This window comes from Talpa occidentalis, unplaced genomic scaffold, assembly GCF_014898055.3.
Source record: "Talpa occidentalis isolate TD23 unplaced genomic scaffold, MPIMG_talOcc4v2.1 talOcc4.5, whole genome shotgun sequence".
In the NCBI taxonomy this organism is placed as follows: domain Eukaryota; kingdom Metazoa; phylum Chordata; class Mammalia; order Eulipotyphla; family Talpidae; genus Talpa; species Talpa occidentalis.
Window position 1 is genome coordinate 47,167,285 of NW_023604861.1, and position 24,814 is coordinate 47,192,098.

Consider the following 24,814-nt stretch of genomic DNA (forward strand, 5'->3'; position numbering starts at 1 on the left):
AAGCTCCGGTGGCCCCGGCGCGCCAGGCAGCTGTTCCCCGAGCGGTCGCTTCTCTGCCCGCCGGTGGTTCAGTGCCCCTGTGGGTGGGTCGGCCGTGGGACTTGCCCTCGGCCGGGACCAAACCCCGACCAGCCAGCACCTACCCGCCCGCCGAGGGGGCGGGGCCGCCGGGGTGCAGGTCCGGGGGCGGCCTACGCTGCTCTGGCCCTGGCAGCTCCCCTGCGATTGGGCCCCGTGGCCGGCGCCCCCACGGCGATTGGGTCGCCTCGACGTCACTCTCGTGCGCCAGTGCCCGGGGCACCCCTCCTGCTGCTTGGCGCAGCCTCTTTCTCTTCCTCAGTTCTTAGCAAGTGGTAGTTACGGAATGTGTCAAAAGCCTTAGATTCGAATCCTGATTGCTAATTAGTAGCTTGTAACTTTGAAATGACCACTTAACTTTCTTCAAAATTTCAGCAAATGAGCATTTACGAAGTGCTTGTCAGGAGTCTGAAACCGTGGAGTATGAATGTTGGAAAGATGGTATGCAAGACACACTTTCCTAGGAAGATAGATAATATTTTTAAATTGCAGTACTGTGTGTGCTAAGTGCTAAATGAGGGTCATACTCAAAGTGGAATGGGACAAAGAAGCAGCCCAGGAAGGAAGAGTTGGTCTGGGAGTGGTAGACATCTGACTGTCTCACAAGGACACTGGGAAGAGTAAGTGAAATAATCCATGCAGAAATGCTGTTGAGAAGTGTAAAGCCCTGGATAATCTTAATTATTGTCACTGAAATAACACTTGTACTTGCTGAATGTTTTTTTGTTTTGGCAGGTTAGACCCTCTTGTTAACTGTCAGGAGTAAAATGACCATTTCTGGTGCTTGGACCCTGTAAAATCAAGGTTAAGGTAATGCCCCTAATCGCAATACCTTAAAACAGTGAAGGTTATTTATTTATTTATTTATTTATTTATTTATTTATTTTTATAATCTCTCAAGGTACCTGTCCATCTTGGGGTTGGGGAGGGTAGCTTTGTATCCTATCATTTTCACTCAAACAAATTAATGGAGTCATCATCTGAATATTTTTGCTGGCATGGGGCAGAAAGAAGAGAATATAGTCTGTCTAACATACAGCTTTTAAAAAATTTCCCTCTGGAAATGGTGTGTTCCACTTCAGTTCAAATTTGATTGGCAAAAGCAAGTCATAGGGCTTTATGGAGAAGTGTAATTCTACTGTGTGCTCCAAAGCAAAGGAAATACTTGTAAATTGCTGTCATGACATCTTATGAAAATCAGTAGAAAGGAAAGGCATTCAGAAGATGTTCTTATGGACAGAAAGAATTAGTCTCCAATATATTTCTATGCTTTGCTGTCCCTACTCCTCCATGTGAAGAAGAAAGCTGGGCCTTCTTAATTTATTCCAGTTCATATCTCTATGGTAATATGCAATCTGCTTGAATTGTATTAAAGCAGATATTAATATTAACTGCTTGAATATGTATTAAAGAAATCTTAACCAATGTTAATTGGATATCACTGTACTGGGTACTGTGGATGAAACAGAAGTTAACATACCATAATTATTTCCATTTATTTAGTAAGAAAAGATGGGAAAGAAGTAAATAGTGATTTTTAAAATCATGTCTGGATATCATACAGACCAGTAGCTACCCTTTACCTACTACTATTACTATTCCTTCTGAATTCCTGATCAAACCTTAAAGACTGTGAAGCTGACAATAAAGTCTAGACAAAGGAGGAGGAGTTCCCATTCATTGGGCATAATCTCCCTGACCATGTTTCTGAAATGTGGGTCAATAGGAGTATTGACAAGGGTCACCAGGAAAAATTTTGACATTTTATGTTTTCAAAAGGGTTTTGAATCATATTATAATCCAGTTTTGACCCTTGATTTCAGTGTCTGTATTTGCATTTCTGTTTGTGATCATATTGGCTCCAAGAAGAAATATGTTAATAATGTGACATTAAAGCGAAACATTCTAAATAATATAAGTGATTTGTCCAAGCTATGTGAAGACCAAATGGTGTTATATCATGTTCAAGACATTTTCATTGCATTCCAGTACAAAGTGTGGGAGAACTGAATCACCACCTTACATGTGAATAGACACACTGAACTCAAAAATCCCACACTATACTAGGCAAGGCCATTTCCAAGTGGCTGTGCCAAAACATATAGTACTAGCAGATTTTGTTGGTTTCAAGAAAAAAGTGGCTTTTTCAGTTTTGGTAAAATCAGCCAAGTAAGATATGATGAAAAGACCTCAGTTATACCAATTACTGCTTCGTACTGATTGTCAACACTGTGCTGGTAAGAGTCTAATGGTACACCTTCCAAGTACAGATTGCTGAAAGGAAATGTAATCTGTTTATATGACCTTGGTCAATAAAATGCCAAAAACAGACTTAAATAGGTCTTATCTAGTTGAGAAATTCATAGCCTGACTTTAACCCTTGTCTTTTTTTTTTTTTAATAGAGGCATGTTTTATTTATTTATTTGTTTGTTTGTTTGTTTATTTTGTTTATACATGCACTGGGTACAGTCAGAAGCACGGAACGGTGAGAGAATTCACCAGAGCCAGAGCGAGGAGCAGAGCAGGCAGAAGGACCGAAGTACACTGCTGAGGGGAGCAGCGGGCGGCAGGAGAGGTCTGCGCGCCATGCGGGACCCTCCTCCAGTGGCCGGGGAGCAGCCGGGGATCGAACCGGCGCTGCAGAGGCCGCAGGCAGCTTCGCAACCCAGTGCTCAACCGCTGCGCCACTGGGGAGGCCCAACCCTTGTCTTTTTGACCTCTGTTGCTCTGTTGACCTTTGCTGCTTCTTGTTAACCAGGGTTTACCGTTCTCCCTCCAGTACATGTAGCACTGTTTGCAGTGGGCAAGGCATTCTACTCTTACACGCAAAAGCTAGATTTATCATTTTCTGTACCAAACTCACCACAGGAAAGGCTGGAGCCTTAGGCAGTCAGATTAGATTTCTCGATTTTTTTCCTGCATGACAGAAGTAAATAGATTTGACTCATTTAGGTGAAGTAACCACCGTGAAGAATTTCCTTTTCAAGGAAGGGAGAACTCAGAAGATGAATTGATTTCTCACGAGTAGGATGAACGCTCAAATTTGATTTGTGTAGTAAATTAAATATGACTTTATTTTCTGCCACAGCAGGTAGAATATATATGAAAGCTTAGAATAGAGTGTGACATGGTGGGTATTCAGTAATGTTTGAGTTTGAATGAAATACCTTGTATTGTGTTTGAGAAGTTGTAGAGAAGAACCTGGCCACTACTCCAAACTGACTTTTTCTTTATCCCAATAGGGCAGCTTTCCTCTTAAGAATAGTCAGTCCCTGGGTCTCCCCAGTGGGTGGCGCAGCGGGTTGAGCGCTGCACTGTGAAGCTGTCTGCAGCCTCCGCAGCGCCGGTTTGAGTCCCGTCTGGCCAGGGGGATTCCCACATGGCGAGCAGACCTCTCCTGTCACGCCCACTGCTCCCCTCAGCAGTGCTTTCGGTCCATCTGCCTGTTCTGCTCCCCGATCTGTCTCTGGTGAATCCTCTTACCCTCTCGTGACTCTGGTCTGTACCCCAGCTCTTGTATAAATAAAAATAAATCTTTAAAAAAAAAAGAGTAGTCAGTCCCATTTTTAATGAGTTTGAGTCTGTGAATAGGGAAGAGTTTCAAGTTAGCAAAGTAAGTTAAATTCATGCACATGTGACTCCATAATATAAACCATGTTTAGAGGATTAGCCCTTTTCCTTCCATACCTAGCTTCTTACCCCAGGACCATCATTTCTCACCTTGCTGAGGCCACAGTTTCCTATGTGAGCACTCTACCTCTACTCTTTATTCTCTATATGACAACAAGCAGAATTATCTTCACAAAGATACAGGCTCACATCATTCTCTTGCTTGAAACCCTTCAATGGATTCCCCATTGAATCTAGAAGAAACTCAACCTCTTTGCCTTGGCCCGAAAGGCCCCAAATGACCTGGCCAATATCCATCTCTTCATTCTTCAACTGCCTCCAATGATCAGGATTGCCACACTTCTTCCTTTTCTTTTGTTACCTAAAGGTCACCTTAGATAAGTCTCCGTTGAGCACCCTACCCAAATTAGGAAAGTGGGTGGTTTTCTGTTATTCTCTAGCTCAACATCTTGTTTGATTTCTTTTGACACTTCATAATCTCTTTTTTTTTTTCTCGCATTACCTTTTTTTTTTTTCTTTAAAGATTTATTTTTATTTATTTAAACAAGCACTGGGTACAGTCAGAAGCACAGGAGGGTGAGAGAATTCACCAGAGCCAGAGCGGGGAGCAGAGCAGGCAGAAGGACCGAAGTACACTGCTGAGGGGAGCAGCGGGTGGCAGGAGAGGTCTGCGGGCCATGTGGGACCCTCCTCCAGTGGCCGGGGAGCAGCCGGGGATCGAACCGGCACTGCAGAGGCTGCGGGCAGCTTCGCAACCCAGCGTTCAACCGCTGCGCCACCGGGGAGGCCCTCATAATCTCTTTTATGTACTCATGTTTACCTTCTTTGGTCATTTCTTCCCAGCGCTAACATGTACATTACATGCACATAAGACCATGACTAACTTATCCAAGGCTGTGTCCACAATAGAAGTGGCTGACATACGTTAAATTTTTATCAAATAGATGAAATGGGGTGGTTATTTTCAGTGCTCTCAAATTATGGACTTGTACAGTAAATTTACCCTTGGGTATCACAGAGAATAATTATCTGACATATTTATTTCTGTAAGAGACTGTGTTTATGTTTACATTCTTTGTCTTGCTTAATACCAGAATATTCAGCAAACTATAGTTAGAAACAATATTCAACATGATATGCAATATTGACAGAAATGAATTTTTTTCTTTAAAAAGTTATTATTTTTAGAAGGTATTTTAAAATGTATTATTTCCAAACTGATTGTCATTCTAACTGAAATTATTTTCCTTACTAGAATAAGAGAGAAAAAAGTTCAGTTTCACTAGCAATCAAATAAACTTCCCTTAGAATAATGATTATGATATCATCTTCCACATTCAAAATGGACAAAGATTTTGTGTTTAAGAGAATTAATTTGGCCATCCTGAGATGAAATGAATAAACTGTATACTATTGGTAAAAAGTGAATTGGTAGAAATTTTTTAAGTAACAATTTCAAAAAAGTACTAAAATCATTAACATTTTGGATATGCATTGTCTATTATGCTTTATAGCTTATTATGATATGTTTTATATCATAATTATGATATGCTTTATAGCTATAATCATAATTATAATTATGATTATAATTATAACCATGTATATATTATATATATAATAATAGGGGAATAGTACATATATGTAGTGGTGTGTTTAAAAAGGCAATTTTTTTCACAGACATTAATTACATGGAAACATTTTTATGCTTTGACAGTAAATGAAAAGAAAAAAGAAAATAAACGTACATTGTATTCTCCAACTTGGCTCAAAAATAAGTGTACATATGAATGTATAGAAGAAAGCCCATAAGTACGATGTCAAATGTTAATAGCAGTTATTTCTAAGTTGTGGTATTGTAACAATTTTTGTTTGTGTATTAGATATCATAGTATAATTTTCTACATTTTCCACATTTTCAAGAATGAACATGTATTGATTTATAATCAAAGAGTTTATATGAAAAGAAATGAGAGGAAAATGATAAAACAATTGCATGCAAAATCATCCATATTTGTTACAAAGCTTTAGGGAAAAAGTTCTCAGAATTTCTCAAAGGTTGATATCTTCCAAGAGGTTCTCTGAATTTTAACGTTGAATCAGCAACCATGAGACAAACTGACGTTCTTGGTCTGTCACAGGAGGCACATGATAAGACAGGATGGTAAGGATGACAAGCAGTCAGGAGTCCTTTATCTAGAAAAGTTATCACAAGAATGGGGAAATAGGGCCTCCCCGGTGGCGCAGCGGTTGAGCGCTGGGTTGCAAAGCTGATGCAGCGCTGTCGATCCCCAGCCACCGGAGGAGGGTCCCGCATGGCGCGCAGAGCTCCCCTCAGCAGTGTACCTGGCTCTGGTGGATTCTCTCACCCTCCCGTGCTTCTGACTGAGTGCTGGTATAAATAAATAAACCTTAAAAAAAAAAAAAAAAAAGAATGGGGAAATAACTGTCATAAATGAAGAGAGAAACCTTTTGGGTTGATTGGACCAATCTATTTAACCAGACTCGCAAAACACTAGAGGCTCTTAGAACAACTCCCTAAGTTGGTCTCTAGCCCCTAACTTTACCCAGAAGAAAACTGAGGCCAAAGTGAGCCACTGTTATTTGCCACAGAAATATTTGCTATTCCACTGTCTGGCCTCACAGAGATCTGGAAAGAACCTCTTTGGAATATAGTCCCTCCTGCTACCCCTCTCTCCTCCATTTTCCTAAAAAAAAAATCAATGTCTTTCTTAAGGAGGAGTTTAAGAAGGCAGTTAATATGTTTAAGAAGGAGTTTCACGGAGGAGAAGGTCTAATAAGTGTACTTGCCCCAGGAAGGTAAACATAATAAGATGGATTTTTAAACATAATAAGATGGAATTTTGCCATGCCTATCCATAAACAGTTTAGAGGTAAAATAAACTAATGAAGTGTCCTCTCTTATCTTTCATTCCTACATCTACTCCCATCACTACTCAGTTTTTACTACTGGTGTCCTCCAGGACCTGGCATTCATTCCCTGTGAACTGAACAATCACACCCCTGGCCTCTAACTCTGATGGGGAGCCACAGTCAGAGATGTCTTTAAATGAGAGGAGATATAATTTTTCTTGTTACCACTCACACCAATCCTGAATAATTGAATCATGATTTATTTTATTTCTGTCCCCTGTAACTCTGATATGCAAAAAAATTTCAGGTAATCAATTGTAATATGCAAGTATTCAGAATATCACTAAACAGAACTCTTTTAGTGGACTTTTAAAGAAAATATCCTTCCCCAAATAGTCTGCTAACCCACAAATTCCCTATGTGGGGTTCCACTTCTCATCCTAGCCAGACCTATTGTCATCCTTGAGTGTTCCCTCTGGTATATTCTCTCCACAAGTGTTCACTGGCACCTGTTGGTTGTGCTTTATTCTTTCAGCAGAAATGTACTGTAGTTTCAGCCAATGTGTAAAGACCTTAGAAGATGTCATTCCTTATAGCAAAGAAGCTGACTGAGCTGAAAATCAATGACATATTTTAGACTCGTCAGACTGAGGTCTCAGCATACAACTACACCCCATGATCTGGAGATCAGGTGAATCCAGAGTCACAGCTGAGATCTCCTTATCTGCATAGAATGTACTGGAGCCACAAACTGGTGGGAACACTTAGATAATAATTTTTATGAATTGCTAGAGGTCAAGTATGGACTAGGCTGAGAATAAGAAGCTCCTGGGTTTTAGCTGTGTAAGGGGCCCTGTACTTCTGTGGGTATTAACTCCAAGAATCCCACCAGGATCTCACCATGAAGAGCCAAGAATGATTCCTTTTCGGCTTTTGTAGTGGGAAGGGAATATTTACCATTTTGAAATATGCTTAGAATTTTCTCATAACAAAGACTTAATTTATAAGGGAAAAGACTTGTTCCACTTGGGGAAAGGCACTTCCTTGACACCAACCCTCTCTCTCCTTCCTGTCTCACCTAAGGGAGGAAAAAATAGCTAATAAATATTTGTGAAGATGGAGCCCAGGGACACAAGTCCACTAAAAGTCTGATATTGAATTACAAGATTATGTAAGAATGCCTCCCCTCCCCCGTACCTTCCTATCACTAACAGAGCTCTGTCAAATGATAGTACATTAGAGCTAAAAGAGCTGTAAGTTACAAGACTGTTAACTTTGAAATCTCTGGAACCTACAACAACAAGAAAGATTAACCACAGCCTAAAACCCTAGTCATATTAACATAAAACTTACACTAAAGGCCTATTTACCTCAGTTTCTATTATCTGACACATCATGTCCTTCATTATCAGTTTTCAACAAAAAAATTGCAAAGCATGCTAAAAGGCTAGCAAAAAACAATCTGAAGAGCCTCAGAACCAGATACAGATAGGGCAGAGATTTTGGCATGACTGAACACGCAATTTAAAATAGCTATGATTAATATTATAAGTGCTCTTTTGGAAAAAGTAGCTAACTTGAGGAACAGATGGGTAATGTAAGCATTGAGATAGAAACTGTAAGTATCAAAAGGAAATGTTAGAAATCAGAAACTCTGTAACAGAAGTGAAAGAATTCCTTTAATAGACTCAACAGATTGGGCACAGCCAAGAAAAGAACCTGTGCTCTTGAATACAGATCAAAATGGGTTGAGAGCCTGCCTCTGTGTGCCAGATGCCAAGTTGGGCATCAGTCAACAAGACAGGCCCAATTATGTCCACCAAGCAGAGAATTAAGAATCTATCACTTTACTGTGAGTCTGTCTGTGTCTTGTTCTTCCCATCTTTGCTGTCTATCACCATCCTAGTCCTGGCCTTTGCCTTTTGAAATCTCCCCAATTACTCTAACCTTTCACATCTTTTCTTACCTTTCAATCTGTCCCCATTCCAGTGAATTCTTTGCACAGCCTCCAGAAAAAAATTAATCTCAAATATAAAACTGATTGCTTCTGTTTTAGCAGTTACAGGTTGCTGTTGGGATAAAGTCCAAATTCCTAAGCAAGTCATGCAACACTACTGCCTACTACTTCCGTAGCTTAAACTTTTACCACCCCTACCTGGAATTTTATGTACAGACACAATGAACTTGGGTTCAGTAACTTAAAGTTGTGATCTGAGTTCCCTGCTCTTAAAGGAATGTCCTCTTCCCTTTCCCGACTTGCCTAGCCATCCAATATGTCATTCCAGACATAATTTAAGGGTCAGTGGCCCATGGAAGATGTCCTACTCTCTGTTTAGCTCTTAAGGGCCTTCTCTCTATCATTGCAATCACTTCCCTGTATCATAGTCTTCTGTTTTCCTGTTCTACCCTTAGCTAAGCTATGGGTTCTTTAAGGGTAGGAGTCAGATCGTAACAGATCATGTATCTTGTGCTCCTAGCACTTTGGCATATAAATACAGGCAGTAAATGATGGATGAATGAATGATGAACATGGAAGGCTTACAGGAGGAAAAACACAGGTGTGTGAAACAGACATAATGGAGCCATTTAAAATAAGCTCAGAGTTGTCATGGTGGAAGACATGTTTATTGTCTGTTTGGACTGAGCCAAAAGATCCTGTACTGTGTCAAACAGCAATTTTTCATAAATCCTTATTTGATAGTATACCCTATCTTCTTTATTCAGTCATTTGGTGATGGCGCTTAGGTTATTTCCAGCTAGCGGTTTTGTGAATAATGTTGCAATGAACATGAAGTTTTATCTAGATCTTCAAATTAATGTTTTTGTATTCTTTGGGTAAATATCCAGAAGTAGGATAACTGGGTTAAGTGGAATTTCTATTTTTACTATTTTGAGGAATCTCTATGCTGCTTTCCATAGTGACTGCACCGATTTACTTTCCAGCCAACAGTGTATGAAAGTCCCTTCTGTCCACATCCTCTCCCACATCTGTTTCTTGTCTTTTGGATAATAGCCATTCTCACATGGGTAAGGTGATATCTCACTGTTGTTTTGAGTTTCATTTCCCTGTTAATCAGAGGATGATCTTTTAATGTGCCTGTTGATCATCTGCATGTTTTCATTAGAGAACTGCCTCTTCAGACCCTCTGCCCTTTTTTTTTTTGTTGTTATTGAGTTTTAGGGGTCCTTTATATACTAACCAATTGTCAGTTGGATTATTTTCTCCCTTTTAGGAGGATGCCTTTTCATTTTGATGATCGTTTCTTTCACTGTGTTGTTTTTCAGTTTGATGTAGTCTCATTTGTTTATCTTTGTTCTTATTTCCCTTTTATTTTAAACCTTTACTTAACCACTCACCTCAACTTCCTATTTTTTCCCATAAAAAATTCCCCAACTTTTACCCCCCTTTGGGGGCACATCTTAACTTGTTATCTGAAACCAAATGCCCTGAATTGCAAATCTTTTTAATCCCAAATAAATGCTCAATTACAACTTTTTACTTTAAGGTTAATACAGAAAAATGCAAGAAACCAAACTACAACAGGCATTTGAGGCAAAAAAGCAAATTCTAGCAGGTATTAGTCAGGGTTCTTCATTACATGTAACAGAAAATTGACTCTGGTTTACTTAAACAGGGAAGGACTTTTCTAGAAGGGTATTAAGTAGTTCACATTATCAACAGGAAGGATGGAGACTCACTGATAAGACCTAGTCAGAAATTTGCCACAGGAATGAGCCACGGAGAACTGAGGCTGGTGTCACTGCCCTGGCACATTTCTGTGCTGCTTCTGGACAGCCACAGCCACTCCCAGGAGTCTCAAATTGTCAACGCAGTTCCTCTTTCAAGAGGCAAGGCTCAAAGAGAGACTCAGACTTGTCACTATTGAGGTGTTCATGATGTAGTAGCTTCTCCTCAGCTTCCCATATAGGAATGGTGTTTATATGCAAAGGAGCTAAATGACAAGTGATTTTCCTTAAGACCTATGTGCAGTTTCCTAGGACTGCATAGCAAGTACTACAAACTGAGTGACTTAAATTGACAGACATATATTTCCTCATGGTTCTGGTAGTCTGAAATCAATGTCAGCAGAGCTGTTTCTGGAGGGTGCCTTTCCCTTGGCTTCTTGTGGTCACCCGCAGTCCTTGGCTCCCTTTGACTTATACATGCATTATTGCAATCTCTGCTTCCATCATTATGTGTTTTTCTCCCTGTGTCTCTGTGTCTTCTCTTTTAAGGACATGAGTATTTTGGATTAAGGAACTACCTACTTTAGAATTCATCTGAATTTCTCACATATACAAAGACCCTGTTTCCAAAGTAGGTCATATTCTGAGGTATTGAGAGTTGTGACTTTAAAATACCTTTTTGAGGGATGCATTGGAAACCATAACATCCTACAATTGCTACATCGATGATTTCCTTCTATTCCATGGTATACCAAGGGCTGGGATGTGGAGTGTTTTGCCCCACATGTATATAAGGGATACATTATTTATGAGGGATATAAAGACATAAAAAAAAAAACTAAAACATGGTTATTTTTCTTGTCAGCTTGAGCCAGGAGTTCTAAACAATGTTAGTGATAGAATATATTCCATACCCCCTCCCTTCCCCTCAGAAAACCTGTGTGTATAGGTTCCAAATAATTGTTGTGTGGTAATTTTAAAAATGCATCCAAAAATTTTTCAGTGTTCCTCCCTTCAACAAGTATAATCTCACTTCCCAACCTAAATGTGGGCTGGACTTAACATTTTTGTTTGGTAAGTGCAGGTATTGGCTTATTCATAATATAGTTACAGAGTTTGAATTCTTATCAATAAGTGGAAATTTATTTAGTTGTTCAAAGTTGTTTTAAAACAAAAGAAGGAATCTGGCAAATAAGTATAAAGTTAATTATACATATAAAAACTATTTTTGGTAATTACTGACAATTATTTTGTTACAGTTAAGGGAATAAGAAAAAATGATTTATCATCATTGTCAAATCTGCTAGGTATTATGCCACTGCTTTTATGGCATCTAAACTTGATACTCAGAGTTCTGTGAGCCAGGATAAGATCTGCAATATGTAAGGAAGACTCAGTCTTCTTCATGGCTCTTTCTGATGTCAGAGGGTTAGATCATGTAAATTACTGACATGTGACAAACCCCAAAATGTGGCTGGAGGAATGAAGAATGAACCCCTGTGCCACTCAACAGTGAGTAAAGCAAAAGGGTTATTAAAGAAGCAGGCCAGCTCCTGCCAGCTGCCAGCAGGCCTAGCAAGATTTATGCAAGGACAGATAAAAGAGGCAGAACAGATCCTGCAAGGAAGGGATCCCAAAGAGGGGTGCCATCCAGTGAAGATCACATCAGAGTTTTTATAACAGTGCTAAGGCTATGGGCTAGGGATGGTGTTAGTCATGCAGTTTTTTGATTGGTGGCTTGGGACTTTCATCCTAATATGCTTTTAATACTGTATTTTGAGTCTGTCTGTCCCATTATTCAGTGCTCTGGCATTTCCCTCCTATTATGACTCCCCCAGAGCCCTGTCCCTATCTGCCTGTCAAGGTCTAACTCCTCATTATGAAATCATATCCCTACTTAAGATGATCAAAACACAGTATAAAATTCAACAATGTTTGGATGCATCTGCACAAAACAAGGACTTTTGCTTTGTGAAGATATCACTAGTGGAGAGAGAGCACAACAAAACAAAAAGTACATAGTAGATTAGAAGTGGATAAGTGCTTGGTTGGGGTAGGGGGAATAAAGCAGGATAGGAGTCAGGAGAACAGGAGAGATGGGAGTGGAGTGGGATTATACAGGTTGATCTGCGCAAGCCTCATTGAGAAGGGAGACTTGAGCAAAGACTTGGAGGAAACAAGGAAGTTTACCACTATAGCTGGAGAGGATCACTCCAACAAAGGGACCAGCTAAGGCAAGACACTGCCCCTATCCTGGTGTGGAGAGGCAAGGAGGCCATGTGAGCAAGGAGAGAGAAGTGGCTTCCCCTAGAGAGAGGCAGTATCCTTGGGCAAGGGAGTTCTTTTCAGAAGGTGAATCCCTGAAGTACAATTAAGTGAGAGTCTACAACTGCCAATGCTGCCAGCAGCTGGTGAAAAAAATGATTCAGCCCTGGAGGGGATCTGGGAATAATTATCCCACAGAGTATCTCACAGAGCTGGACTGATAAATCTTGAGTAGTTTCATTTGGATAGAGAGTTAAAGGGAACTCCTAGAAAGTTAGATATTATAGGTTGTTCATGTAATTCTCATAGTTGATCAAAGCTGAATGCAAAGAGACAAAACTAAATACAGGTCTCCCCTACTATCTGAGAGTAGAGTGTTCCCAGTTGGTATGATTTCATAGATTACTTTTTGGACCTGGAAATCATATCACCATTAATTTATATGGAATAATTTTTGAGCATTCCCAGATCCAACAAAACCCTACCAGTTCATACCTGTAGGGTAAAGAAAATATCAGGCTTTTCTGCCCTTCCGCCATTAGGATAGATGATGGATCCTTGTCCTGAATGCATGCCTGATGGCGGGCACCTGGAATAGGGTGTGGGCATAGGTAGATGGGATTCAGCTGAGCTAAGACTGTGCTTTTAAGGGCGGCGTCACGGGGGGACGCGAGCAGCCCCAGCCAGCAGCAGCAGAACCTGAAGGAGAAGCCGAAGCAGAAGCAGAGAACGCCAGAGAGCCCAGATAGAGTGAAGACTTGCTGGGGGCTGGGAGGCCTGCCAGCCTCCCAGCCCCCCAGCCAGCACCCCTGCCTGCCATATGCCTGGTGAACCCCAGATAAAAAACCTGCAAAACTACTGAGGACTCTGACTCCTCCTTTACCCGGTCTGCATGGGATCAGAAAACCTGCACCTGTGCCCATGTCCTGCCCCTACAATTGGCGTAAGTCAGCAGGATCCATGCAGACGGGTATTGGAGCCCTCCGAAGACCTGGAGGGACTAAGGAGAACAGACTTTGCCTGTGACGACACTGGAGGCGCCATGGCGGCACAGAAGGTGGATACGGTCCGGGAGCTGTGGGACAAGACCTCACATGGAGGAGAAGATGCCCAAGAGGACCAGCCAACGACACCGGAAAGGACCAGCCAATGACCCCTGAGGCAGCAGGCCGTTGCTGACGCAGGGAGAGGCCAATGGACTTGAACTGATGGACTGATGGACTAGGACTGACAATCCCGCCAGAAGGCGGAGGACCTTGGCAGGTTATGGTTTTTTTTTTGAGAATCTGGGGGTGGCCAGTGGGCCTTGATGGCCAAAAGCAGCCTGTGCATGGCCAGCAGCCAGGTGGAGGAGAAAAGCCAACTAAGAAAGCAAAAGCTGGTACTGATGCTAAGTTGAGAAGCCCTGAGCGGCTGTTAAGCAGCCTGGGTATGCTGAAGACCTGTGAGTCTCGTAAAATCACCTGTGGGTGATGCCCTGCTCATTCTTGAGTGAAGGTGAGGAGCTGAGGAACCTGTCCTTGGGGGACGGGTGGGGAACGTGGCTTGGGGTGGAGCCCAAGCCGAAGAGGGGACCCAAAAGAGGCCGAATGCAGAGTTTGGATCCCCGACCCATGTGCTTGTGCTGTGGGTTGGCCTGAGTGCAGGGGTCTGCGAGTCGCATGGGTGGCCATGAAGGCCGAGTGTTGGAGCGACTGCAGACAGAAACCCTGAGGGTTGGTGATTACCCCCAACAGAATAAAATTGCCAATCCCAGAGCTAGTGCAGCCTGGGGGTGGATGCTGTGTGTGCCTTGTAGCCTAGAGTACAGCCAGAGAAGGCCAGGAAGCCTGACGGCTCCTGGTATGTTATAGTAGATGCCGTGAGTGATTCCCCTCCCTCGTATGAGCAGTGCCTTCAGCAGCAGATTTGGTGGCTCATCTGCTGGTACCAATAATTGTCTTTTGCACTTGGTTGGTGCCCTGCCTGGACTTATTTGTGTTTTGTTGTATTTTGTTATATTTGATGTATTTGCTTTTGTGGGCCATGGCTGCATTGTTTGTTTGCTTAGAAAATTGTATATATATGTATAGACTGTATGGCAGAAAACCCTGAGGGGGTGGACTGTAGGGTAAAGAAAATATCAGGCTTTTCTGCCCTTCCGCCATTAGGATAGATGATGGATCCTTGTCCTGAATGCATGCCTGATGGCGGGCACCTGGAATAGGGTGTGGGCATAGGTAGATGGGATTCAGCTGAGCTAAGACTGTGCTTTTAAGGGCGGCGTCACGGGGGGACGCGAGCAGCCCCAGCCAGCAGCAGCAGAACCTGAAGGAGAAGCCGAAGCAGAAGCAGAGAACGCCAGAGAGCCCAGATAGAGTGAAGACTTGCTGGGGGCTGGGAGGCCTGCCAGCCTCCCAGCCCCCCAGCCAGCACCCCTGCCTGCCATATGCCTGGTGAACCCCAGATAAAAAACCTGCAAAACTACTGAGGACTCTGACTCCTCCTTTACCCGGTCTGCATGGGATCAGAAAACCTGCACCTGTGCCCATGTCCTGCCCTTACAATACCAAATAGGAATGCTCTATTTCAGAAGCAGGGGGAAACTGCATAAGACAATTTTACATAGATAAACCAAGATGGGGTTAAAGATGACTTTAAAGAAGCATCAAGGAAATTACAAAAAATCAAAAATATTCCTTGCTACTTTCTTTTTCCCGTGTCTGAGACCCATGACTAGACATTTAGCTATTAGTGAGAAAGAGGTGGATCTTCTTTTGTGTGTTTTTGGTGTGCTCAGGCTGCCATAGCAAAACACCACAGGTTTAAACAATAGACATTTATTTCCCACAGTTCTGGAGGCTGGAAGTCTAAGATTATTGTGTCCCCAGGTTTGGTTTCTGCTAAGACCTCTCTCCTTGGCTTGCAAATGGGCATCTTCTGCTGGCATCCTCACATGACTTTTCTTCTGAGTGTGCCCATCTCTGGCATCCCTTCCTTTTCTTATTAAGGCACCAGTCATATTGAATTGCACTTCCACTATTATGACCTAATTTAACCTCAATTACCCCCTTAAAGGCCTTATCTCCAAACATACTCTTATTGGGGTTAGGATTTCAGTATATGAATTTTGTAGAGACACAATTCAGTGCATGACCGTGCCTATTACATTGTGTCATTTTAGGCATATAATGCTATAAAATTTGAAATTGGGTGGGTGTAGGGTAAAGAAAATGTCAGGCTTTTCTGCCCTCCCGCCATCAGGATAGATGATGGATCCTTGTCCAGAGTGCATGCCTGATGGCGGGCACCTGAAATAGGGTGTGGGCATAGGTAGATGGGATTCACCTGGGCTAAGACTGTGCTTTTTAAGGGCGGCATCATGGAGACGCCAGCAGCAGTAGCCGAAAGAGAAGCCGAAAGAGAAGAAGCCCGAAGCAGAAGCAGAGAACGCCAGAGAGCCCAGATAGAGTGAAGATTTGCTGGGGGCTGGAAGATTTGCTCCCAGCCCCCCAGCACCCCTGCCTGCCATGTACCCGCTGAACCCCAATAAAAGGCCTGCAAAAAACCACTGAGGACTCTGACTCCTCCTTTACCCGGTCTGCATGGGATCAGAAAACCTGCACTGTGGTCCATTCCTGCCCTTTACAGTGGGCTATTATAAGTGTTCAAATTTAACTTCTGGAATCTCAACCGAGATTCGGGTTTAAGGGTCCTTCATTGGTAAAGTCCCCAGCACCTGGGAGAAGCAAATGCAAATCCCCGGTGGAGGAAGCATCTCTACCCCAGGTCTCCAAGAAGTTCTAGATATCATATTTCTAGGACCATGGCCTCTGCACAAAGGTAAATGGCAAATCAGGAAACAAGGCTCCATGAGGAAAGGCTAATGAAAACACAAAACAGCAGATAGACTACACAAAATTTAAAAAATGTATCAGATGCAAATTGTAAACCAGCTATGCCATTTTATTTCAAGAATCAAGCAAAAACTCAACAGTAAATGTTGCTCCACTGTTGCACAATCCAGGAGCTCAAAAATTCATTCAGAGATCCAAAGTGTTTCTATCTTTCCATTTTGCCCACAGTCCTCAGCAGTTTGTCCTCTACTAGTTTTCCTCATGGTGACAAGATGGCTGCGAGAACTCCAAAACATACAACTTACAGAGCAAAAAAAGGGGAGGTGTGTTTTTGTGTATCCCTCTTTCAACAGTAAAGCATGGACTTCTCTGCAATGCTCCATGTGCCAGGATTGCATCAAATGCCTGTGGCTAACGTAACATAGGGGCCTTCTTTCTAATTATCCATCCCTGATGTCTTCCTTTTCTCACATGGCCGCCTATCATATTGGATCAGGGCCTACTCATTGATTTCATTTAAACTAAATTGACTCTTTAGAGGTGCTATCTCTAAGTACAGCCATATACTAAGGTTCTAGGAGTTAGAGATTCAACATATGGATGTTGGGAGGACACAGATTTGCACATAACAGGATATATCACCTCAGACTGCCTGCCTCAAGTCAGAACAATTCCTAAGGCCATCCTGGCTTCAGAGCATCCGTAGATCACCTAAGGCCTTTGTTGCTACGGCTTACTCTTTTGCTCAGGTCTGTTGCCTTCACTGTCCCTCAGATGGATCCCAGAGCACTCCTCAATAAAATTCCTATGGTCAACCTTCCATCCCATAGTCTGTTTCCTAGGTAACCAGACCTAACATATGGGTCCTCCACTTATTTTTTTATCCGTGGAAGAACACTTTGGTAGTATTTGAGGAAGGCTATCCTTACCGTAAAGCTCGTTAAAAATGCAGCGTTTCCTATTTACAATAGCTAAGCTATGGAAACAACCCAAATGCCCAAAAGTAGATGACTGGATCAACAAGATGTGGTACATATACACAATGGAATATTACTCAGCAATCAAAAAAGATAAACTCATGGAGTTTGCAGCGACATGGATGGAGCTAGAAGGGATCATGCTCAGCGAAATAAGTCAGATAGAAAAAGAAAAATACCAGACAGTCTCACTCATAGCAGGAATTTAGAAAACCTAAATAAGGGACCAGGAAAAAGACTAATTAATACAAAGTAAAAATCAAAATCAACCAGCAACTATAAACCAGAGACACACTACGGGGGTGGGGGGAGGGAAGGGGAGAGGAAGGACTATGGTCAAAATAAGGGGGGGGGTGCAATTGAATGGGGAATATAACCAAAATGAAAATGCATGCATTGTGCAAAAATGAAAAATGATGTAAGAATTATATAAAATAAAATATTTATTAAAAAAGAAAATTTAAGGGGCCTCCCTGGTGGCGCAGTGGTTGAGCGCTGGGTTGCAAAGCTGCCTGCAGCCTCTGCAGCTATGGTTTGATCCCCCGCCACCGGTGAGGGTGCCACATGGCGCGCAGACCTCTCCTGCCGCCCACTGCTCCCCTCAGCAGTGTATTTCGTCAGTCTGCCTGTTCTGTTCCCTGCTCTGGCTCTGGTGAATTCTCTCACTCTCCTGCACTTCTGACTGTACCCAGTGCTTGTAGAAATAAATAAATCTTTTTAAAAAAAATTGAGCCTTTGTCATACATTTTTAACAAGCACTTTCAAAGAACATGATTTCATTTTTCTTGATGTTTTGACATTTAAATAATAAAAAAAATGCAGCATTTCCCACAGTAAAGAGTGACCACCCCTGGAAGGGTGTGAGGGGATGGTAAATGGCCTGATCAGGTGGTCTCTACAGTCTCTTTTATAGGACTTGCTTGTTCTAACTCACTGTTACCGGATTGTTCTTCCTTAAGTAGTCAAAGGGTGCAGAGACTCAAATAAAAGTGCAAGTTACATACCCTGTTTCTGCTGTAACTGAGTCAAACCTAGCTCTCTGTCCAAGCTCTCAGGACCCAAAACAGTTTCATGTTCTCCCTCCTACCCTTCTTGTAAAAACTAAGGAAAGACTTCAGGTTACCAAAATCACAGAATGAAACTTACAATGGAGTGAATAAATTGAGAACTAATTCTTTATTTATGCCCCTCTTTATTTGTGCTTCTTTCCTATGTAGGGCACTCTACCATGGGAAATAGGAAAACAAAATAGAAGAAAAACCCTCTCAAGTTGTTACAAAGCAGATGAGAGGTAAGTTATAGTCATACTGAACCTTGGCATTTCATGGGAGATGTGCCCACCCACAAAGGAGATGTTGGTGAGGACCTGATGATGAGGACCTTGCTTCTGGAACTCAAAGTGAAATCTAGGTCCTGTGACCAAGGGCAACCCCAGCCATGGGAATCTCTTCATCTCCATTTAGTCATTAAATGTGACATGCACTCCAAGAACTGCTGGTTAAGGATCTATGATAATTTGTCTTGCCTCTGCAAGATGTGACATCTGGGCAAGATGTATGGGAACACTCTTTGGCATCTATAAATATAGAGAATGAGAAACCATCAATGCAAAAAATCAAATATATATATATATATATATGTTTATTGCACCAAGTTACAATAACTTGGACATGGATGTGGCCTAAATATCCATCAGAAGATGGCTGGAACAAAAACTGTGGTTATCCACACTATGGAATACTATTCAGCCATTAGGAAAGATGAAATGCAGTAAATTTTAGCAAAATGGAGGAAGTTTGAAAGTATTATATGTAGTAAAGCAAGTCTGAATGGTGAAAACAAATATTGGACATTTATACAGCAGACAATCTGGTAAATAAAAATACTTACAAAAACTAGTGGACATTTATAAAGGAGGTGAGAGCTCCGAGGTAAAGAGGGGGAGGGAAAGGAACAAGAGGATATAAGGAATGACATGGGTGGGGGAGGGGAGGGATGGCGGGAGAGGGAAGCCAGCATATCCAGTTGCCTTGGACAAATGTTTCCAGTACCAATCTTGATGCAGTGAGGGGGTTAAAAACCTCTTACAAATATCTGAAAATATCTGAAAAGCCTTTTGAGTTCTTTGGAAAGAACTATGGAGTAAACATAAAGATGATGTTTGCAATGTTAATACAAAATGAGTAAAGCATTTTTTAGTTGTGTTGTTCATGTGAGCAACGCTATTGTTCACGAACCTAGAGCCTCAACAAAAAGTTAGTATATTTATGTCTGTCCCATTTCCTCTAGGAGTCCTATATATGCTCCTAAGAAAAAAATCACATGAAGCCAAATATGTAACCCATTTAATGAGTACAGGAAACTCTCAAAGACTTAGAAGAAAACCTTAGATCAGATAGGAGAAAACAATGAAGAGTTGGCTATCAAATCCATCTCCTGCTTTCTGTCGCCTCACAGTGGAGCCACCACAGCAGAGCAGTGTATGTCTTCATTCTTTTCTGGGTATGTTACGTGCAGTTAAAAGTCACTGGAGAATTAGGCATCCTGCAGAACTTTATACTAAATCTAATAGAAGACCACATAGGGAACCTTGCCATGAGATCTGAGACAGCTCTGAAGCCAAAACTTGAGTTCTCATCGAGCAAGACCAAATTATGTGGATCCACTTTTTTTCTCTAGGTTTGGCCAAGATCAAGGCTTTAGGGGCATGAGGAGATTCTGGAAGTTTACTGGGGACTTCTTATGGAGGCCAAGGGAGATTTGGGCTGAGTTGGGTCATATGCTGTATAGTAAATTAAAACTTAAAGAAATTCCACAGAGACTATATATTGCCTTTTCTTAAGAATATCTAAAGCAACTCCAATCCTGACCTTAAATTCAAGGTGTAAACTAGATTTGCCTAGAAAATCCACAACTGGGTGTTTGGTCACTTATTAGTAGATTTGGACCCTCTTTGGACATGTAGAACTGATCTAGATCCTTCCCACTATGTTCACTACTTTAGAAGTCAACACAAACATTCCTTAGGTGACCCCAAGTAGCATTTGGATCTTTGCTTTGAATGTATTTACCCAAAACTTAGACAGTATCATGTCATTGAAAGGAATGTCGAAATACATTTATTTTTCATTATTTACATTTGTCTATATGTCCTCTGTTATTCAGAGTAATTTTCTTTTGATTTTTCCTTTAGAAAGTGGAATTTTGAAAACCTCTACTGGAAAGTGGGTTGTTTTCTGCATTTTGCAGTAAGTTCTGTGAGAAAAAAATGAGTGTAAACCATTCACTGATGATACATAATAAAAATATAATGAATTCATGTTAGAATTTTCATCCAAAGGCCACTCCCACCCATCTCCTCATGTTATAGACTTAGATTTGCATTTATAGCACATATAAAACCAGATTAATGTGCACATATAAAGATGTCATTATTAAATATATGTGCATGTATATAAGTATATATACACATATATACATAAGATGTAATAATATTGCATATGTGGATATATATGTGTATATTTCTAGGTATGTGTATGTGCTATGTGTAATTGTAAAATATAAGCATACTGTAGTACAGGGCTAGTAATATAAATTTTGTCCAAGACTCCTCTCAAAATGTGTTTATGATAGAATATGGAAATCTTTTTTATTAATTAATGTTTTAAATTTTTTTTACATCATTGTCCATTTTTAAACTATTTGCTTCCCCCCACCCCTTTAGGTGTAGTCCCCATAGAATTTCCATCACCAATGCACCTGTGCTCCATCACCTCAGTCCCCTGTGCTCCTCCCTCCCTCCCTCTGATCCCTCTCCCGCCTACTCCCCTGCAGTATGTCTCAGGTTTATAATTGTCTGTTTTTGCTTTGTTGTGTTTTGATCTGTTACTATTTTTTTTTTTTTACACTGATGTCTTCTTTGGTTCCCCTATATTCCTATTATAAGTGAAACCATCTGATATTTTTCGTTATTTTTCTTTTTTCCTTCTGGCTTATTTCACTGAGCATAATTCCTTCTAGTTTCATCCACATTGCTGTGAATGGCATAAGTTTATCTTTTTTTGATTGCTGAATAATATTTCATTGTGTATGTATACCACATCTTCTTGATCAAGTCATCTATTTTTGGGCATTTGGGTTGTTTCCAGGTTTTACCTATTGTAAACAGTGTTGCAATAAACATAGGGGTACAGGTGTTCTTTTGAATCAATGATTTTGTGTCCTTTGGGTAGATCCCTAGTAGTGGAATAGCTGGGTCGTATGGTAGCTCCATTTTTAGTAGACTGAGGAACCAACAGACAGCTTTCCATAGTGGTTGGACCAGTTTGTACTCCCACTAGCAATGTAGGAGAGTTCCTTTTTCACCACATCCTTGCCAACATTTGTTGTTGCTTGTTTTTTTGATATGTGCCATTCTTACTGGTGTAAGGTGGTATCTCAATGTGGTTTTGATTTGCATTTCCCTGATGACAAGGGATGTTGCATATTTTTTTATATGCCTGTTGGCCATTTGCATTTCCTCTTTGGAGAAATATTTTTTAAGTTCTTCTGCCCATTTCTTGACTGGATTGTTTATCTTGTTTTTGTTGAGTCATGTGAGTTCTTTGTATATCTTTGTGATCAGTGCCTTATCAGTTGAATGGACTGCAAAGATTTTTTTCCCAATCAGTGGGGTGTCTCTCTGTTTTGGTTAATGTCTCTTTTGCTGTACAGAAGTTTTTCAGTTTGATGTAATCCTGGGTGTTTATCATTTCCTTGACTATCTTTGCTTTGGGTGATGAGTCTTTAAAGATGTTATTGCGATGTATGTCTTGTAGTGTTTCCTCTATGTTTTCTTCTATATTATTTTATGGTTTGAGGTCTTATGTCCAGATCTCTTATCCATTTTGAGTTGATTTTTGTGCAAGGTGAGAGGTAGTGGTCTAGTTTCATTTTTTTGCATGTGGTGGTCCAGTTTTCCCAGCACCATTTATTGAACAAACTGTCCATGTTCCATTGTATGTTCTTTGCTCCTTTGTCAAAGATCAGTTGTCCATATAAGTGTGGTTTTATTTTTGGGCTCTCTATTCAGTTCCATTGGTCTGTGTGTCTGTTTTTTGTTCCAGAACCAAACTGTTTTAATTGTTATGACTTTGTAGTATAGATTGAAGTTTGGAAGTGTGATACCTCCTTTCTCCTTTGTTTTCATCAGTAGGGCTTTGGCTATTCATGTTTTTTTGTGGTTCCATATGAATTTCATAAGTATTTGTTCTATTTCTTTGAAGAATGTCATTGAGATTTTTATTGGAATAGCGTTGAATCTGTATATTGCTCTTGGTAGGAGAATATGGAAATCTTTTAATGATGAATTTGAAATGATTAACTTCTTTTATTGCTACATTTGAAAAAATGCACTGCTATTTGTGAGCTCCGTGGGACAAACAAAAAAATGTAGTTAAAGTGTGCTAAATTGAAGCTTACAAATATAATAGTAAACTTCCTAATGACTGTAGTAATTGTTTAGGCCACAAAAGGAATTTTCAGGTAGGTGTTAAGAGTTGCTGGTGCATGTTGATTATAAAAAGCAAATGTACTTTTAGTCAGCTTTATTAACGTTTGATGCAATCAATGATGCAGCTCTATTACCTTCTGCTATTGTTTCCCCTCCCCCTTCATAATAGAAAGAAATAGAAATCTGAACTTAGATTTGGAGTGATGATGTATGACCTTGAGGAAATGACCAATATAGAGCAGATCACTTTGCTTATTTATAAAATGAAAATACCACTTCTCTGCTGATCTCAAGCAGTTATGGAGTCTGCTATCTATACAAGTATTAATTTGCCTGATTAGCCCCTGCAGTTGCAAGTTGCCATGTCAGAGCCTGACAGAGAGGCTCCACCTTGGGCTTCATGATGTCCTCCCCTCCTTGTCTCCTGTCACTGGCTAGCTTCCTGGTCTGCTTCCTGAATACAGTGAAGAGGGCACTTCCCCAGGTTCTGGTTTTGATTCTTGTCTTCTTTCATTCTCCCATTTCAGCCTTTTCTTCTTCTTCTGCCCATTCCCCCGCTGAGCTTACCTCCACTTTTTTTAGTAAGTTCAAAAACACTTTCCAAATCCACCCTCCCTCCACTCCAATGCCAAGCCAGTATTTCGAATAGTTTGCTGTGTTCTGTCTTTTCCGAATGAAGTGATTTGAAATGGAACCTTTATCTTTCCCCTCCCTCTTCCCAATTGCATGCTCCTCTTGATTTCCCACTTTTGGACCTTCTGTATTTCTTTCTGTAACCCAAACGGGAAGCCTCAGAGGCATCTGACTCTCTTCTTACCCTGCACATATCCTAACAGAAGTGAACCAGAGGACACCAGAGGCACGGGTTTGGGGCTTCCCAGTCAGCTGACACTGGATTTGGATCCTAGCTGTACCGCATGCCAGTTGTCTGACTTAGGGTGAGTTTCTTAACCCTCTACACGTCTTAGAGTCCTAAGTAGGTTTTGACTTGTATTCTTCCATTTCGTATCTGTAATAAAAACTCACAGAGCCAATATTTGCATAATATTATTTTCCTTTCAGGGCTATTAATTTTTTTATTACAATTTTTAATTGTGGTAGAATACACCTAACATGAAATTGATAATCTTACTGTTTTTAAGCACACAGTTTCCTGGTAATAGACACTTCTACACTGTCCTGCAACCATCGCCACACCCATCTCTGGAACTTTTTCATCCTGTAAAACTGAAACTCTATACCAATTAGATAATAATCCCCAATTCCCATCTCCTTCAAGCCCCTGGCATCCACCATTCTATTTTCTCTGTGAATTTGATTACCTGAGGTACCTCATATAACACACATAATCCACAGCTGTATCAACTGTACCAGCTTTATCTTTTAAGGGCAGGAAGGAAAGTATTGAATTTAAGAAGTAAATGCCAATGTAAAGAAAAATGTTTTTTAAATACTATTCTTTCTTTCCTGTCTGGCATTTCACGTAGCATAATGTCCTCCAGGTTGAACCATGTTGTAGCATTTATTAGAATGTCCTTCCTTTTTAAAGCTGAATGAAATTTCACCACACACCACATTTTGTTTATCCACTTATCTGTCAATGGACACTGGGTTGTTGCCACTTTGCCTGTTGTGAATAATGCTACTTTTGTGAATATGTGTATACAGATAACTCTTTGAGACCCTGGTTTCAATTCTTTGGATATTGAATTGCTGGATCCTATGGTGATTCTCTATTTTTAACTTTTGAGGAGACACCTTACTTTTTTCCAGAGCAATTTCCCCATTTTACATTTCCACCAATAGAGCAGAAGCGTGCTAATTTCTCCACGTCAGCTAACATTTGTTAGTTTCTGCTTTTTGATATGATTTTTTTTTAATATGAAGAATTGACTAGATTTTAGGCCTACTTCTCTAAACTTATTCTGAAGGTCATCTCCTTAGACTAGCCTGAAGCACTTGTAAAAATGCACACTCC

General features: G+C 40.9%; 1 long non-coding RNA gene across 2 annotated transcripts; it reads left to right on the forward strand.

Moving 5' to 3' along the window:
- The first annotated feature begins 306 nt into the window (after positions 1 to 306).
- On the forward strand, positions 307 to 23,699 carry LOC119258802 (uncharacterized). Of its 2 annotated transcripts, none has more exons than XR_008554283.1 (4): positions 307 to 698; positions 814 to 888; positions 18,563 to 18,636; positions 23,673 to 23,699. It is a non-coding gene; the product is annotated as an uncharacterized LOC119258802 (long non-coding RNA). The 2 variants fall into 2 exon arrangements; XR_005128335.2 differs by lacking the exon at positions 23,673 to 23,699 and adding an exon at positions 19,635 to 19,844.
- The last annotated feature ends 1,115 nt before the right edge of the window (positions 23,700 to 24,814 follow it).